At 36.5% G+C, this 19,429-nt stretch overlaps 2 long non-coding RNA genes across 2 annotated transcripts in view; one reads left to right on the forward strand and one right to left on the reverse strand.

The window, feature by feature from the left end:
* Positions 1-19,429, reverse strand: part of LOC119072287 — a 381,328-nt gene that overhangs the window by 111,638 nt on the left and 250,261 nt on the right. The gene's annotated exons all lie outside the window — the stretch shown is intronic.
* Positions 1,002-1,457, forward strand: LOC119072288. The gene is made up of 3 exons (XR_005086827.1): positions 1,002-1,161; positions 1,223-1,282; positions 1,345-1,457. It is a non-coding gene; the product is annotated as an uncharacterized LOC119072288 (long non-coding RNA).

The raw sequence follows: 19,429 nt of genomic DNA on the forward strand, positions 1-19,429 counted from the left end.
TGATTCAACGTTCAAGCTCTTCCGGAAAGACCACAGGGTCCTATTCGAAATGTGCAAGGTCAAGGTCAAGGTCAAGGTCAAGAGATAAGGAGTTTTGAACGAGTGAGTGAACCAGCTAAAAAACAGCTGAAACGAGATGTGTTATTTCAGAGCCCATGGCTGTAATTTAAAAATTGATATTTTTTCTGAAATTACCTGGAACATTCCAAAACATTGTCGTATACAAACTGCTACCCCCATCAACCCGCAAAGTAGCACCAGATATGTAAGCAGCACCAGGCGAAAGTAAAAAGCAAACTGCCGACGAAATTTCTTCCGGTAGGCCAGCTCTTTTGGCCGAAAACAATACAAGTAATGAAGTGAACCATGGACGTAAAAAAAAAAAAAAAAAATAAAGTAGATGACGAAGGAAGGACACTTGAAACAAAATAAATATGAAAGAACTAAAAAGGTACAGAGCGTGACAAAATAAGAAAAGGTAAAATCAAAGGGAAAAGGTAATTGATAAAAGATGATAAAGTAGCTAGTCCGACCACATAGATCGAGCGACGGTGGTTGAGTTAGTTACCACAGAAAGTACTCTGTGGTATATAAGAAAATAGTAAACCAGAGTGGTGTGCCCTACACTGATAGCATTCAGAACACACATTAAGTTCGAAAGGTGAAAGTTGAACGGGGAGAGTGGAGACATACTAATGTGTGCTTTGAATGTAATCAAGGAGAACGAAAAGGGGGGATTAGGGTCTGACTCACAATCAAACCAAAATCCTCACGTCCAATGTTCTCATGGGATCGCTCACAGGAGCACGTTTTGGTTACTCAAGTCAAGTCAAGTCAAGAAACTAACAGATACCATTGATGCTTCACCTGCCAATAGTTGAAAATAAATATATTAAAAGTTAGTCGACAAGCCGACAGTTTCCTCATTCCGAGCTGATATTGGAAATGTTGAAATGAGGAAATTTTTTGAACAGAGGAAACGACATCTATTTCAGATTTGTTTGCTTCCGATTGGACATAAACAGACAACACAATGATACTTACACATAAAATATTAGAGCAATGGTCCTTAAAATTATCATAGATATGGCTATGTAACCGGTTTATGTTTCATTTGTTCGCATGCGGGTGTTAATTTTAGGTTTTCGAACTATCGACGAGGTATACAAATTTTCAACAAGAATTAGACTATCATAACAGAGCTAATATTTGTTATTTGCAGATGCTGGGAATCATGTTTATTTAATATACAATAATTGTACTGAATCCCAAATGACTATGGGTAAGTGAATACTTGCATTTCATGTTCTGTTGATCATAATAAATAGTTCGAAACAAATTTAGATTACTTGAGGGCTCTATTGCTTTTAGGGGCTGTCCATAAATAACAACGAGGCAAAAAAAGGTTTACAGACCGACAGGTGAAAGGGAAGAAACGGATACACAAGAACGTACCAATGTGTCCAAAAAAGGAGCGATGAGCTTCTGAATCTGACTAGATCGGAACTTAGGCGACTAGAATTGACAGACAAACCACTGTAACTCCACAACGAGGATTTGTCATAATAACATTATAAGTCGACAGCCTTACCAATACGACCACGGTTATTCTTAACGAATGCTAAGAACTGGGAGACTTCAGTGATTGACGGAGTAAGGATTGGAAGTAGGAAACAGGGAATGTGCTAATTCCATTCGTTTCAAGGATCGCCTCTTGTTTGGTGATTAATCTTTTACTTCATCAGATTTAACATTCTTTTAGCTATTTAAGATCACGTTGGACACACAGTTCTCTTATTAGAAATTAACTTCATGTGAACTAACATGAAATGTATTTGTGAGTAACAAATAATCGAACGAAACAATCGTCATGATAATGTCCTGACGAAAGAACAGAATAAAAGCATTTATAGAGGGACAACGTCGTTACCGCTATTAAATGGATTTAATTAAATTAAAACAATTAAATTGGTCTCTAACCCATCGAACCAATCTCGCTACCTCCCTCTCCGTTTCGTTGTTCGAGCAAACCAATCAATTTACTTAAAACTTTCCCATATCGTACAGATATTGTCTGTAAAACTTGAAGTATATGCCAAGTAATAAAACTTCTCCGACTAAAAACAAGCTGAATTTAAATGCCACATGCAATGCATATATGTTCCACTAGGCAAAAGATAAATGGGGGTATTGCACCTTTTGGTTAGCTCTTATTTGCATGCATATGAGTTTCTATGGTCACTGAAATATACTTGTATACCTCTTCACCTCGATGAAATTACTTTAAAAATGTTTTGCATATTGCTTTATATATGTGGTGCGATAGACCGACATGTATGTGTATTGATGTTCCTGGAATCGTTGGGTTTAAAAACCTACCAACAAAAAATATTTGCCAGCCATTAATTTCCCTATACGAATTTGCGATAATCGCTGGGCTCTTTTTTTTTCGGCAAACGCAGACTCATTGAAATCAACAACACGAAACGGAATTGATTTTATTAAAATAACTCCACACTATAGTACACTAACTGCCTGCCGCATCTATTAAATTGTTGTTGTAATTTTCGACATACAGGAATATTTTTGTGTCGTTTCGCTGTTCATCAGAAAGAGATTTGTGTCTTATTCCACTTCCCATCGATATATGTGTCACAGGTGTTGATGATATATATTGCTGTGAAACGATGATATTGCTGCTAAAAACCACTTTATTCCGAAGAAGAGACGATTTCGTTGGTGGTGTGATGTGGGCTGCTTCATTATAATAGGTTTAGTGACTTGTCGGAAAAGTTTATTGAAGTTAGTAAAATGATAGCACATGCCCCCGCATATATATCTGACACCGGGCAACATATTTTTTATATTACCAATTCACAGATTGAACGTCTGCTGGTGACGGGAGATTTTTGTTCCCTTAAATATGAAGGTTACCGTTGACAGAAAATATTGGAAGGAACGACATTAACTGTTTAACAGATAATGTTTCGTTGATTGTATGATATTTAGAAAAAAATATATGTTTTTGAAACGTATGGGTCCGCGTAACCTTGGTCTTACACTATTTTTTGGAGAGAGAAACTACGCGAGAAAATCTTATCCCACCTACTTTTATTGGAGACTATTGGAGTTTATTAGTAGCTATCGGTAGCAATTGACGTCTATTGGTAACTATTGGAGTCTATTGGTAACCATTGGCAGCTTTTGATGTCTATTGGCATCAATAGAAAAGACCACCGGCCTAGTATTTTCCCGCATATTTCTTTCCTCGAAACAGTCCCCAATAGACGCCAATTGACGATTGTCAATAAACGCCAATAGTCACCAATAGACGCCAATAAACGAAAGTAGCCGCCAAAAAGCACGAATGGCAACACATGGCAATAAAGGCCAATAAAAACCAATAAACACCAATAGTACAAGTACACCAATTCTTACCAATGGACCTGTCTATATTGGCAACCACTTCTTCTTCTTCTTCTTCTTTTTCAGCCTGTTTCTATCCACTGCTGGATGTAGGCCTCTCCAACTTCTTTCCATTTCGTAGGATCCATTGCCATTTGCTGCCAGTTTGTACCTGCAATATTCTTAATTCCGTTTGTCCATCTCTCTGGTGGTCTACCTATAGCTCGTCTTTTATATGGTCGCCAGTTCATGATCTTTTTGGTCCAACGTTCGTCTGTCCTTCTTGCAATATGTCCCGCCCAGCTCCATTTCAGAGATGCTATTCTTTCCATGACATCAACGATCCTGGTTTGTTGTCGAATCCATTGATTCGTCATTCTGTCTCTGAGTGTTATTCCAAGCATACTCCGTTCCATGGCTCTTTGTGTCACTCTCAATTTATCTTCGGATGCTTTTGTTAAAGTTAACGTTTCCGCTCCATAAGTGAGCACTGGAAGGACACAAGTGTCGAAGACTTTGCGTTTCAGACTATTATTCATTTTGCTTTTGAAAATTAGTCTGAGTTTTCCGAACGCTGCCCATGCAAGACCAATCCTACGTCTTATTTCTGCAGTTTGGTTGTCCAGACCTAACTTCAGTTTATGTCCTAGATATACATAGCTGTCGACTCGTTCAATGACAGTGTCACCAATTTTTATTTCTCTATCGTCCCCGATGTTGGTCATGACTTTTGTTTTCGATAAGTTCATCTTGAGGCCAACTTTGCTCGCCTCTTCACTTAACTGTTGTAGCATAAGCTGAGCCTGACCTAGATTCGCTGCTATCGGTACAATGTCATCAGCGAAGCGGAGATTGCTCAGGTACTCTCCATTTATATTTATTCCCATTTTACTCCAGTTTAACTTCCTAAAAATACTCTGCAGAATCGCCGTGAATAATTTCGGTGAAATGGTGTCACCCTGCCTTACACCTCGGCCAATTCTGAATTTCTCCGTGCTCTTATGAAGTTTTATACATGAAGTAGCATTTTTGTACACATATCGAATTGTGTTGGAGTACCTTGAGTCTACTCTACATTCGTCTAATGCGTCCAATATCGACCATGTTTCCACTGAATCGAAAGCTTTTTCGAAGTCTATGAATAGCAAGACTATGTCGATGTTGTATTCACGACACTTCTCAATAAGCGTTCTCATCACCTGCAAATGGTCGTTTGTGCTGAAACCAGATCTGAAAGCAGCTTGTTCAACAGGTTGGTAGAAGTCGAACTTGTTAGTGTTCCTCTTCGTAATGATTTTCATAAACAACTTGTAGAGTGTTGACAATAGGCTTATGGGTCGGTAATTTTCCAGCTTTGTTATGTCTCCTTTTTTATGCAGCAATGTAATTACCGCATTTTCCCAGGCTTCTGGTACTTCTTCCCATTGGAGACATTGATTAAACAAAGCCGTGATTGCCTTTAATAATGAGTCTCCACCTAGTTTAATGGCTTCCACTGGAACACCATCTTCTCCGGGAGACTTTTTGTTTTTCATCTTGGCTACTGCAGCTTTGACTTCATCAACAGTTATGTCGGGCATATCCTCCGATCCCACGTTTCTTATTATTGGTCTATCTTCGGTTTCTTCCGTTGGGCTCTGTCTTGCTGAAGAAAACAAATTCTCATAAAATTCTGTTGCAATGTTTAATATCGCATTTCGATCCGTTTGGATCGTTCCTGTTTTGTCTCGTAATTTGAAGATTTCTTTTTTGGCGTTTGTCATTTTTCTCCGTAGGACTTTCATATTGCAGTTAGCTTCAATTATGTTTTGAGCCAATTGGACATTATATTTTCTTTGATCTGATCTCCTTGCTTTGTTGATACTTTTAGACAGGTTCCGGTATTCCACCGAATCTCGTCCTCCGTTTTTTACCAACTCTGCTCTGCTTGCGATCAGGTCTAATGTTTCTCTGCTGAGTTTCGATTCTTTCCCTTGGACGGATTTGCATTTGGATTTCATGAAACCCATTATTGTATCGACGATTTTGGTATTCAATTCGTCCAATGTTTCACATTGATTGTTGACGTTATCTAATTCGGCAGTCATTTTCGTAGCAAATTCTTCATTTTGTGTGTAAAGCCGTTGTACGTCAATCCTTTCACTTTTTTTAACTAGTTGTGATCTTTGAAATCTGGTATTTAACGTGATTCTTGCACGAACCATTCGGTGATCACTGCCTGTTGAAAAATTGTTTAGGACCGTAACGTTCTTAACGGTTGACTTACAGCCAGTTATGATGTAATCGATCTCATTTTTCGTTACACCATCTGCACTAGCCCAAGTCCATTTCCGTTGAGGCTTTCCTGCAAAAAATGAATTCATTGCGTACAAATTGTGTTGCTGTAAGAAGTTGAGTAAAGTATTTCCACGCTCATTTCTTTGGTCGTTGCTAAAACTACCAACAGAAACTTCGGAGTCTTCTTCTCGTTTTCCCAGCTTCGCATTGAAATCACCGATTAAATATTGGTAATGTGAAGGGTTTTCGTCCAGAGCTTTCTCGACATCTTCATAGAATCTTTCTACTTCTTCGTCATCATGGGTGGACGTGGGTGCGTAAACCTGAATTAATTTGACACTGTATCTGTTATTTATCTTCAGGCTTACGTATATCACTCGATCGGATATGCTTTTCGTGTGAATTATGCGATCCGACCACCGCTTGTTTATGAACAATCCGACACCGTGCATCAGCATCTGACTGTCACTTCCTCGGTAGAAGAATGTATGCCCTGATTGTAATTTCAGGCATTCCTCTCCAGGTTTTCTCACTTCGCTCACTCCCACAACATCCCATTTTATCTTTTCTAGCTCTTCTTCCATTTCTTGCATTTTTTGTCTTGACGACAATGTTCTGGCATTATATGTGGCAATGTATAATTCGTTATGGCTTCGTTTGAAGGTTTTTAGCATTAAAACACCACGCTTGCTACTGCGGGTTGGTGAGTATGAAAGCTTTACTTTGCTCGCCCCCGGTAATCCTCGAGCTCTGACCCGCACATTTCTGCACGTTTCGGGACCACCGTGCCTATCAAAGTGCACAGTGCCCGACGGGGTAGTGTTACTCTTTTTGAACATTCTTTTCCATAAAGCTTTGCCCATTCTTTTGAACCTATCTGAGCAAAAGGTTATTCGTCCTTTAAACCACTAGCATCTATTTATTTATTTATTTATTTATTTATTTGTTGGTTTTGAGACCGTTCTAACAGCCTTTTACAGCCAATAACAAGTTCAGTTTGGACCACCGGCTTTACGTGACTTCCGAACCACGCCTCGAAGTATGTAATTACTCTCTGAGGAAAGTTAGGTGCGAAATTGATATCTCGCCTTAATGTAGGCTAGACATATGTACACAAATTCATCGTATTTGGGTTACGTCATACGATTCATTCAGTGTGTACATCGTTGCAGCCACCAAACACACCGCAACTACCCAAATTATGAAGCTTGAGTGAACTAAGGACGTTACCAATGCGATATAATCGCTAGAAAAATTCCATGCGGAATTTGTCTGTCACGGGAATCGAACCCGGATCATTTTGGTGGAAGGCTAGTACGTAACCACTGAGCCATCCCGTCACGAATCTAGTGTCATTTAAGTTTCCTTCTATTGATAAGTATTGGTGTCTATTGGTTTCTATTGACATTGGGGTCTATTGATATATATTGGTACAAATAGCAAATAGTACCTGTCCCAGTATTTGCTCGCGTAGTTAACCACTTAATTTCACTGCTGTTGTGTTCTGTGGGTGGTGCATTATATTTTCATGGGACATCCAATTGAGTTGAACGACCGAAATAGCTTCAAATTCATTTGTTACCTAGGTCTCTATTAAAATTCTATTTCCGTAATCTTGGTCATGACAAACGATTTGTGAAAATGAATGAAATATTGCAAAATGTTATAAATTGAAAGTCTGTGTGTGTGTATCCTCCTGATAATTCATCTTTTCCGAACAGAAATACACAAGTGATTAAACAACTTTTCCTTACTAAAGACTAACAAACAATAAAAAAAAACCTTTTAATGAAATGCTATGTCATCAAATACACAAAAACAAAACACAAAATAAAAGCGCCGAGAGAGATGAAAAAAAAAGTTCTTTTTTTTCCCTCCATATATGAATAGTGTTTGCTTGTTGACGTGACAGGTAATTAGTGTCAGCGTGTAATACAATATTCTTGTATATTTTTCATTGTTATACACTGGAGTATATCTATATCTAAACAGAAAATGGAAATAAAAACGGAAAAAACTCACGTTTTGCGGAATGAAAAAGCAAATACAAAAGCAAGAAATATTCGCAATTTTACGTAATAGTTAAAAATAAGACAATAAAAAGCAGTTTCCAATTCGTGGTCTGTCTATAATTGTCGTTAAGTGTGTAGAGGTGCGACGAATTCGATTCCAATTCAATTTGTCCAATGAACTAATTAACCTGACGAAGACTAGCACATTCCATTTATTTGTATGTAATCTCCTCGGTAATCACACACATTAAAATCTCATCTATCTAAACGAAAGTCAATGATCGATTCTGAGGATTTACAGCGAGCGTGAAGTGTTTTTATGCGTGAAGCTCTGAGTGTCTTTTGGATTCCAATAGGAAAAGAAGGCTTAAAGCTTTCGAAAGCTCATAAAAATCGAAAGACATGAATACGATACGTGGTCTGATTTAACACGTTAGTATATCGGCTAGTTGAGCTTTTTACACAGAATAAACCAGGCAAATGTGATAAAAATGTACTGCTGTGTTAAGCTAAAACACAGTGTTGTATTCGTGTCTTTGCTTTTAAAGAGCTTTCGAGAGCTTAAAGCTTTGTTTGTGTTCGACTGAAATATTACACGTTTCCAATTGCAATCCAAAAGATGACGAAGATGTCCCATTTGGTGTCTTTTATTTTAAAGTGCTTGCGACAATTTTAAGTTTCTTTTGTTTTCCACTGAAATATTCCACTTTTCCATTTGGAAAGTAGCTGCAAAAGTAGGTTAGAGCTTTCGAAAGCTCTCCATAACACACAGACAACGTAATTTTTTGAAGTCACAGCTTCATTGATTCTACTCTCCATAAAATGTTCTGGAATCGGTTGCTTCTTTTGGTTAAATTATGGTCGAATGGTTGATACAAAATCTTCTACTTCTTTCGTTACAACATACTGTTTTCTATGTAAGATAAATTCAAGCCAAGGTCGTTGTCATAGCACTGCATTGGAGGTACACACATCTCTCGTTACAACAAGAGTCAAACATTCTTGGTTTGAGCTAAAACACAGAATAAATGAAATTGGAGGCTCTTTGACGTTTCACTTTCGAAGGTTTAATGCTAGGAGCAGTGCTATACCGTTGTCTAAAACGTATGACTAAATTGTTCTAATTTTTTATTTTAAATTCAAAGTCTGGACAATACGTTGTCGTATAGAATGGTCACATAATATGAATAAAAAGTTTGTTGGAGGTGCCAATTATCTCCGAATTCGAAACAAAGATTTTCCTCATTGGACATTGAGTTCAAGCAAGTCTTTCACAAGTATTAAAATCTTGAGGGAAAACTTTATGATTCATTCGGAAATGACCACATCGAAAGTTTTATTTCGAATGAAGTGAACATGCATATGTTGCCATTTTCGTTACTTACGAATTTCTTTCTCAAGACTCAAGACCATTCATTGTGTAATTATACTATTAGAAACTACAGCATAAAGTTACCGGCTTTTTTATCCGAAATACCTACCTAAAGTTTAGACAAACAATTTACATTATTATATTGATGCGCTCGATATTATTCATAGGAAGATAACATTCACGTGGCCGATATATAATATGTGTGCTGCAAAGAGAAAGTAGTTCTGTGAAATTACACAGTCTCGGGTTCAACTAAACATACATGTGGTTTGTGTTCCTACGTTCTAATGTAAGTTATAATAACAAGGGATGGTCTGTGAAGTAAAGTAAAGTTGACCGATGGCATGTAATGTTTTTACACAAAACATTTCAAGTATTTAACTATTTCCTACAACTGAGTAAATAGAAGTCAGATTATGTGAAAGTTAAGTTTGGGCATTGGGTTTGTGTGTGTGTATGTAACCTCTATGCATGCACCGTAAGTAGACGAATTAGTGGAACGGCAAGCTGTTAACCATGAGATACGTTTAGCAAAACGACCGTCAAAGTTATAAAGTATAAGATTCGGTATTCTACATTTACAAAGAATGAATGAGGAACGTGTGCCCCTGTAACTGCTAAATAAAATTCCAGATGTTAGCCGCAGACCAGGAAGACCAAAATCAAGATGGAAAGATGCAGTTGAGTCGGAACTGAAAGCACTAAGAGCGAGCGTTTGGAAAACGTTGACGCAGTATAGGTCCTTTGGAGAAGATTGCTGTAGGAAGTCAAAACCAATATGAGGTTGTAGTGTCCGCCTAAGTAAGGAAGTGAGTATACACTAGACGATGCTTTAGTAGATTTAGTCAATGTAAGGCGATACTTTCAACTAATTTCCATAAGATCACCACTGCCATTTGGATCATATTGTTTTTACTGAAATTTTTATGGAAACTAGTCATTCCGGACCAATCATTAATGAACACCTGAACAACATTATTTCACAAAAAATCCATTGATTTTGTACTTCGTCATGGTGATGAGCCAACCAATGGTTGAGTTTTATAAAGCTTTGTTTTTCGGCCTCTCATGCGACGAGATCGAAGGGTTTGGTCCTTTTTATGGTCTTGGAATCTGGTTATTATCAATTAGGCACTCACTACATCTAGGACTAGGCACTCACTCGATCTATGTCTAGACCCTCACTCTATCTCGGCCTAGACACATATTCCTTCTTGGTTGAGGCACTCATTCCATCTTGGTTGAGGCACTCATTCCATCTTGATTTAGGCACTCATTCCATCTTCAGGCTTTACTATCAGTAAGTGTAAGAAACAAACGTCGGTCTTTTCCAAATTTTGATAACAAAAGAGTTAAATGATAAGCTTACGATGACGCAGTTATCCGATGTTTGTTTCTAACAGATTGTTATCTTGGTTTCGTTCCTCACTTCATTTAAGGGGCCATTCACAAATTACGCATTCACCTAAGGGGGGAGGGGGGTCAGAAATCAGACATTTTTATATGAAAAACGCGTGCGAAACGGGGGGGGGGTCAAAAATTAACCGTCCACCGCGTGCGTAATTTGTGAATGGCCCCTAAACCTAGGCATTCACTTCGTCTTGGTTTAGGCAACATTCCATCATCTTGGTTTAGGCACTGATTCCATCTTGGTTTGGGCACTCACTCAATCTAGATTTCGGCTCTCATTCTTTCTAGGCCTATGCACAAAATTCCATGCACTCACTTTCCTAAGAGAAAGAAATGTCTAAAGACTCAGTAAGCTGTCAGTGAAACGAGAATAGTGTCTGAATTGGAAAGTTTCAGGGTTTGAAAATGGTTTGAACCAATAACGTATAACGTAAAGTCTAGGCAAGTCTACTCAATGCGTGTGGGAATGTGATAGTGACTTTTCTAACCGGAAATTCCATTGAAAAAAACTTCTACTTTCAATTCAAAGTTTATTCTTGTAAATTTCAATCGTCTACACTCACTAAGACTAAAGTATTGCTGAAGGAGGTATTTTAAACGTTGCCTAATACAGTTTAGCCGGTGGGACAATTTTTTATCCTGTTCGTAAGTCTTGTGCCAACAAAACAGACATTGCTCCTAACATTTTTTTAAATATCGTTTGAACTGCAATTAATTTCCTTCCATTTAAAGCTGTTGATGTTGCAAAAAATTGCCGTGTCATGTAACAATATACTTGGCAAGCGCAAAAAAAAGAACAATCCACTGTAAAACGTCTATGACATAAAATAATTTTTCTTTCTCATCCGTTTCTCAAAGTATTTTGCACAACATTTTTACATCATTTACACAGACAGTGTACAAGAATATATTTTGGTCATAAATAACAATATTACGTCTCTCGTTTTCTCCATCAAGTCCATGAAATATAGAAAGAAATTTTCAAATTTATTATACATGATGAAAGATGTAAAGGATTTCGTTCTCTTGCGGGATTTATCTTGAATGTTTCCTCTTTCTTTTCAATATAAAATAGATTTATAAGATAAGATATAGGCACACAACTGCATGCATATATATAGATCCCAAAAATCGTCTGGTGAATGGTTTTCCATTTTGATGTGGGCCGGAGATGCTCGTAAAGAACACTATTTTGGGCTAGGTTCGTTCTCCCCATTTAGACAGTGTGTTGACAATATTGTTTGTGAATAATTAATCATTTCGAATTTATTTATTTTTCGTATTGTATGGTCAAACGTCTTTCAGTACATTTTCGTCTCCATCAAATTGCGTTTTTTTATTGTAGCAATAATCCTAACTGTAACACATATTTTTACTAACCATAAAAATACCCTCCATGTATCAGATATGCCGAGATATTATTATTATTATTTGGCATTACGGTTGCACGGCTAAAATAACAACATGAACTTTTTACGTACATAAAATTAATAGAGAAATGTATGGGTTGTCTGTACCATACATGCTAGTATAACATTATTTCACAGCCACACACAATCATTCCATGTGATGTGACCCTTACATCCCGTGCAGCATATACACTACACACAATATTTTTCTTACCTTTTATTTATGATTTTCATTTTTCCCTTTTATTGTTGAACATAAATATGAGTCTGAAAATTGTATATATATATATATGATTTGATAGAACGCTGGGCTATATGTTATATAGTGGAAACGGTGCAATGGAATGATGATTTCGAAAAGCTTTGAGGGATGAACGGAAATATTATACGACATTGTTTGCATTTCGGCTGTGTGCTAGTTTGTTGTCCATTATGGCCAGAAAATCTGTAAACAAATAACTTGAGACATTCCTCTCTTTCTTTGTTGTTGTTGTTGTTGTTACTCGGTATATATTTCCCTCTGCATCAAATTTTCATCATATTTTATTTGTTTCGTTGTTGTTTCTTTTACCACATTGCAATACATTATATTAGTGGATGGTGATAGTATTTTTAGATTCGACAATCTTCCGTGCATTTTGGCTCAGTGCATTTATATACTCGGTTCGAAAATTTCGCATGGGTTTTGGTTCAGTTAGATATCAGTCGGCACAGTTAAACTTCATATATTCAGTTCGGCAATTCACAATTTATGTACTAGCTTCTTCAGTTTCCAATGTGTTTTGGCTCAGTGAAACATGTTACATTCTATTCAACAATTTTACATACATTTTGCCTCAGTCACCATTCGTTTACTTGTTCGACAATTGACTATACATTTTTGCTCAGTGCAACATCATATACTCGGTTCTTCAATTTTCCATATATTTTGGCTCAGTTAAACTTCATATATATTGAGTTCGACAATTTTCCATGCATTTTAGCTCAGTCACCCTTTAAGACTCAGTTCTTCAACTTCCCATTTGTTTTGGCTTATAAATTCAGTTCTTCAATTGACCATGCATTTTGGCTCAGTTAAACTTTATACATTCAGTTCGACAATTGTCTATGTATTTTGTGTTAGTCACCCTTCATATACTCGGTTCTTAAATTTTCGATGCTTTTTGGCTCAGTTAACCTTCATTTATTCAGTTCGACAATGGTTCATGTATTTTGGCTCAGTTAAACTTCATATATTGAGTTCGACAATTGTTCATGCATTTTGGCTCAGTCACCCTTTCATACTCAGTTCTTCAATTTCCCATGTGTTTTGGCTTATAAATTCAGTTCTTCAATTGACCATGCATTTTGGCTCAGTTAAACTTTATATATTCAGTTCGACAATGGTCCATGAATTTTGGCTCAGTTAAACTTCATATATTCAGGTCTTCAATTGACCATGCATTTTGGCTCAGCTAAACTTCATATATTCAGTTCGACACTTGTCCATGCATTTTGAGTCAGTCACCCTTCATATACTCGGCTCTTCAATTTTCGATGCGTTTTGGCTCAGTTAAACTTCATTTATTCATTCCGACAATTGACCATGCATTTTGGCTCAGTTAAACTTCATATATTCAGTTCGACAATTGTCCATGCATTTTGGCTCAGTTAAACTTCATATACTCAGATCTTCAATTTGCCAAGTGTTTTGGCTCAGTTAAACATCATACACTCGCGGAATTTTGAAAACCGACACATTTTCTGTTTCTGTGTTTTACTTGAGTTTCTGATTTTTCCATATAAAAATGCATGCAAAATTCACAAAAAACCAGTAAAACATAGAACAGAAAATGTGTCGGTTTTCAAAATTCCGTGAGTGTATATTCAGTTCGACATTCAGGTAAACTTTATATTTTCGGCAATTTTCCATGTACTTTGCTTTAGTATGTACTCCGCTCGTCAATCTTCCATCGAAGGATGAATGATACCGCGTGCAAAGCTGGTTCCAATCCTCCAGCACAGGATGTCATTTATAAATGATAATTATGATGGCCTTTCTGGAAAACATTTTTCGGTGGCACAATCAGATGATAAATTTTTCGTTAGCACCAAATTAACACAAAACCCACATAAATTCCTTTAAATGTTGATACAAATAAACATTTCCACTAATTTTTCTTAATTCCAATTTCCCGATATTCCACCTTGATTACATTTAAGGATCCTGCCATTAAAATGTAAGGTGGAAAACAATCCCTAAATAACACTTCCTGGCGCTAGTAATTTATTGAAAATTCAGCTACAACGAAAAGTTGTTTATTTTTCCACATTCAACATTAGTATTGCTTTTTCGAGGCACGTTGGTTGAATAAATCTCATTTAATGTGAACTATAATTTCCTTTTATCTTCCTCTTCAGCATCATTGGAGGTATATGGAGTTCAAGAGAGTCTTAAATTGGGTTTTCGACAATTATGCACCAATAAAGAGCTATTTTTCTTCGGCCAGCTTGATATAATGATCAAAAGTAATTAGTGTACGGAACGACAATGAATCCTTCGTTTCGTTTTTAATTTCTAAACAGATTGGTGGTACATCGCATGGATAGAGTGAAAATGTAATTAGGATTACGTGGATCAAAAACGTTCCGAAATATTATCAACAATGTGAGCAAACAAACAAAACAATTGTTCGGGAAGGTCATGAGAAAAATGTAGATTTGTGCATTGCATATATGTATGCAGTGCCACATGTAATTAACATTTACCCAGTGATACGAGAGTTCATTGTGCTGTAGCAATGAAGGTAATTAAATTTACCATTCAAAAATGAAAAAGCTATCTATACATTCAAGAACATGCAACGAGGTTGAACTACATTTTATTAGATGCACCTCCCAGCGCAACCCCTTCACATTATCAGCAGATATTTATATTTGAATTTTGCATGCATCTATATATGCTGCAGCTGCGAGTATATATTGTGTGAAACAAATTATAAATGCAAACCGGCGGGTTTCGAAACTTTATCCCAGATGAAGTTGAAATTAAAATGATTATTTGTGTTACTATCTATTGTCTAAATTCTTCTCTATATTTTGCTGGTTTTCAAGTTTCGATGCAGTGTTATATATCGACTTAAAACCAGTGAATAATTCGGCTGTTGAGTGTGTCGATAATTTCTGTAAGCATTTTAATCAAAGTGTTTCTTTTCACTTCTACAACATAGATTGGGAGATTAATCCAAAAGTTTTTGATCAAAGTTTTTTTTTAACTCTAGTGCTTCCTTAGATGTAACATTCTTCACTCTCCTGCTAGAATCGTATGATGTCAGAAAATTTTCGCATTGCGCTAACCTTCAGAAATTGTTCCCAACTCATAGAAATGCTTTAAGATAGGAAGTGCGGAGAGTTACATGAGATTTGTGAATTCGAGTGGAAAGCTACGCGAGTGCCTATATTCGCGAAAACATTTTCACGAACTTTCTAAAATTTTCACGATTTTCTCAAATTTTTGTGAATTTTTCCAAAAAGTTTTTTTGTGAAAATTTGAGAAAATTTGAGAAAATTCGTGAAAATATTTTCGCGAATATTGGCACTGCTGAGGAGTGATGAGATTTTAGAAACTAACCTGTGAGACCTTCAACCTCCCATAAATATAAAATAGGTTCCACAAAAAGTCATGGAAGCTCACATCATCACTCATGGGAGTACTTAGAGTGTAAAGAATAGTCATATTGTGTGAGGTCAAAGGCACCTCGATCTAATAATTTATTCTGTTAAAATGATTAATAACATTCGCAAAGCTCAGATAATTTCTCATTTCATTTAGAACGAAATGTCTGTGTGAATGGGTGAATGAGGGGTGGCGATATATCTTACGTTCCACTTATACGTACAAGCTCGGCTGGAGATCTGAAAGAACTAGTCACCAGCTTTCCAACGCGACCCCCTAACGTCAAATTTCATTTTCAAATGGCCAGGGAAATTCAGATCAAAGTTAGCGATTTTTCCGGTACATTTTTCCAAGCATCAAAAAACATTCAATTTTTACGGAGATATTCCACTTATACGTTTTACGCTAAAACCGGTTTTTACTGTCATTTATCCAATCATATACCGTCGTCAAAAATCAAAAAAGTTCTAAATCGAGCATAGCCCTATTTTCGACAAAAGAAATCAGACTAATTATTGCTTTTCATCTTACAGAGTGCGAATAACTAAGACTAAGTAGAGTATAAGATGCTATTCGCACGCATAGATGTACCAACCGTACAGTCTATAAGATGCTATTCGCAGCGAGGGCAAATACTCACTTCCAAAGAGTGACACAAAATCTTTTGTGCCACCGAGAATTGAAATACGACGGATTTCAATATCGATAACTAAATTGAAATGTCCAAAATTACAACACCCGTTTTCATGGCTTATTACTACACTCAAACCAGTGTTGAAATGAAATTCGTATGAGTTATTACAGCATTCGTTTTAAAAAAATGCAAAGCAACGTGATCGATCAAATTCGAAGAGTGATTGTTTACAATGAAAATTCTGAATTTTTGTGCATTTGTCTATTTCAATTCTCGGTTGGCACAAAGCATGATGTGTTACACGTATTGTAATGAGATTTTTTCAGCACACGACCCAATTTTCCTTACTCGCTCCGCTCGTAAGGAAAACTTGGGTCTAGTGCTGAAAAAATCAACATTACAATACTTGTAACACAACATACTATTCTTAAATTTTGAAGAACGATGTGATGTATAAGGACGGCATTAACCGCAATTCATCGCTTATTTTCGTCGTCTCTGGAAATAACAGATGAACAGATAACAGCGTGTCAAGTATCTCTGTCAGTACTCACGAACATTACGAACCAAACTGGTTTATCCCTACTGAGTCATATTTTTCCGCTCCACCTGTCTCACTCAACTATTTTAACTGTAAAATTTGAATCGATATCTCAAAACTCATATTTCACGTGGGTTAAATATTCAAGATTTTTCTATAGGATCTAAGGCAATAACGTAGTTGCTCCAAAAGGGCACAACTCTGAAAGTGTGGGAGCTTAATGAAATTGAAAAGAATTTTGCATAATTAAAGTAAATAAAGAAAAAGAAAAAATCGCTTGAACTCTTCAAGTATGCAAGGGATCTACAGCAAAATAAAATCGCGAAACTTTATAATTCAAAAATGTAAGAACTTTTTCGTTGAGTTCAACTTTAATAATTAATTAATCATCCGAAATGTGAATAGATGTATATTAATCGCGATAGAGTGCGATAAATGTAACGTACACAACCGACGACGGCATGAAAATTCGAATTTCAAGTGCCGGGTGGCGGTATCCGAAAGTAAGAAGCTGTGTCGAATTATTCGCAAAGTTATTTAAATTACCATCCGTGCAAGCACAATCATCTCACAGCTGACGCTTTCATCTGATTTAATAGAATTTCTAGTGAGTGTTCAATAGTCTGAACGAAAATGCAGCGGAGACAGATTGATGATTTCATGGTTTGAAAACCTCTCGTCTTAAAATAAATAGTCTGCTCTGCTGAATCATTTGTTAGACGTGTCGCTGATGTTTGTACACTGTATATCAACACGCCGGATTGGCAATGAAGAAACCTTTTTCTGTTGTTTTTATATGCTCGAGCGTAATTGATGTCATTCATCTTCACACCTACAGTGTAGGTTCAACACCGAATTTAATACACAACATTGAAATGGCAGTGATTTAATTTGGGAACGCAATTCTAGCAGATAATATTAAGCAGACGAAAAAATGTTATCATTTAAGCCAATACGAGCAGCAGACTATTCCATTTCAAGTGCAAATGACAGCGAGAGAGGTCTGCTATAAAACTAATTGAATCAGTTTGGTGCATAATGCAGTTAAATATTCTTGAAAAAAGCGATGGCTCTGAGCATCGTGTGATGATTTGATAGCAAAAGGAACTTCTAAAACATTAATCGCAAGGATTTATTCAAATGAGAGTGTTCATATCCAGCGAATATAAATCTATAAGAATCATACAAATGGACAGACCCGGACTGGCCATACTGGGCATTCGTGCGATTCCCGAAGGGCCTCTTGCTTCAGTCGGGCGAAGTCCCGACAGGGGTTTTTAAAATTTTAAACAAAATGTAGCCAATTTCAGCGAACATAGGCAAAATCTTTAATTTCCAATCGAAATTTTTCTACTGAGGCCTTTCTCTCAATTTATTGTTCGATTTCGTACTGAGTCAATTCTCTCAACATTTTCTTCGATTTCCTACTGAGGCCTTTCAGTTAATTTTTTATGTATTCGAACCAAATTTTTACCATTAAATTTGGTTCGAATATATAATTGTATTAAGGTCGATTCTATTTATTTTTAAATAATTGTAGTTTTTCAAGAAATAATTTCGAAAACATTACAGTATAAAAGCTTACACATGCGCATTAGAGCTGTTTACTCGCGGTATACCTGCGGGTAATCCGTTCAAATGCACGCTTCTAAGCTTTTATACTGTAATGTTTTCGAAATGATTTCTTCGAAAACTACAATTATTTAAAAATGAATTAAATGAGTAGAATCGATCAAATTATAATGCTCCGACTATTTTACGGCATTCTCCTTGCCGATTCATTGGCTCATTTATTGTACAAATTGCCGAAAACACCGAAATTCTTTCCTCTCCTTCTGAAAAAGATTCTCAATAATAAGCGTTGCAATAGAATAAATTCCTAGAAAATGTGCAAAAAATAGGAATTTTATACCGGCTTTAGAAAAAATTCGCAGAAAATGTGCAAAAAATGGGAATTTTCTTGCGGCTTTAGATAAAGTTACCAGAAAATATACAAAAAATGGGAATTTTCTACCGGCTTTAGAAAAAATTCCCAGAAAATGTGCAAAAAATAGGAATTTTATACCGGCTTTAGAAAAAATTCCCAGAAAATGTCCACAAATATGGGAAATTTTCTAGCGGCTTTAGATAAAGTTTACAGAAAATGTGCAAAAATAGAAATTTTCTAGCGGCTTTAGATAAAGTTACCAGAAAATGTACCAAAAATGAGAGTTTTCTAGCGGTTTTAGATAAAATTCCCAGAAAATGTACAAAAAATGGGAATTTCCTAGCAGCCATAGATAAAATTCACAGAAAATGTACAAAAAATGGGAATTTTCTAACGGTCATAGAACAGGGCTTATTGGGAATTTTAATTATTGGATAATTCCGAAAAAATTATGAGAAAACTCGGAAAATTCTGGAAAAAAAATTAACTAGCGAGCGAAGTGAGTAAGTCACACAATTGTAATCAGTAATACGATTCGAGGGCCTAATTGGAAAGAGTCGCCCGAAAATAAGGGCCTTTTAACTTTTTCCCCGAAGGGCTTTTTCGAGCCAGTCCGGGCCTGCAAATGGATGGACAGGATATTAGAGACAGTTTCTTGTAAGTCACTCTGCGGTGTACTCACTGATTATTGAGTATCACTGGTAGAGAACGCATTTACCGAGCTCGGTAAATTTTCGGTAAATAGCACCTGTAGGTCGGAGCCAGGGTCGGAGCATGTAAATTAACG

The sequence above is a fragment of the Bradysia coprophila genome (assembly GCF_014529535.1).
Source record: "Bradysia coprophila strain Holo2 chromosome IV unlocalized genomic scaffold, BU_Bcop_v1 contig_81, whole genome shotgun sequence".
NCBI lineage: Eukaryota > Metazoa > Arthropoda > Insecta > Diptera > Sciaridae > Bradysia > Bradysia coprophila.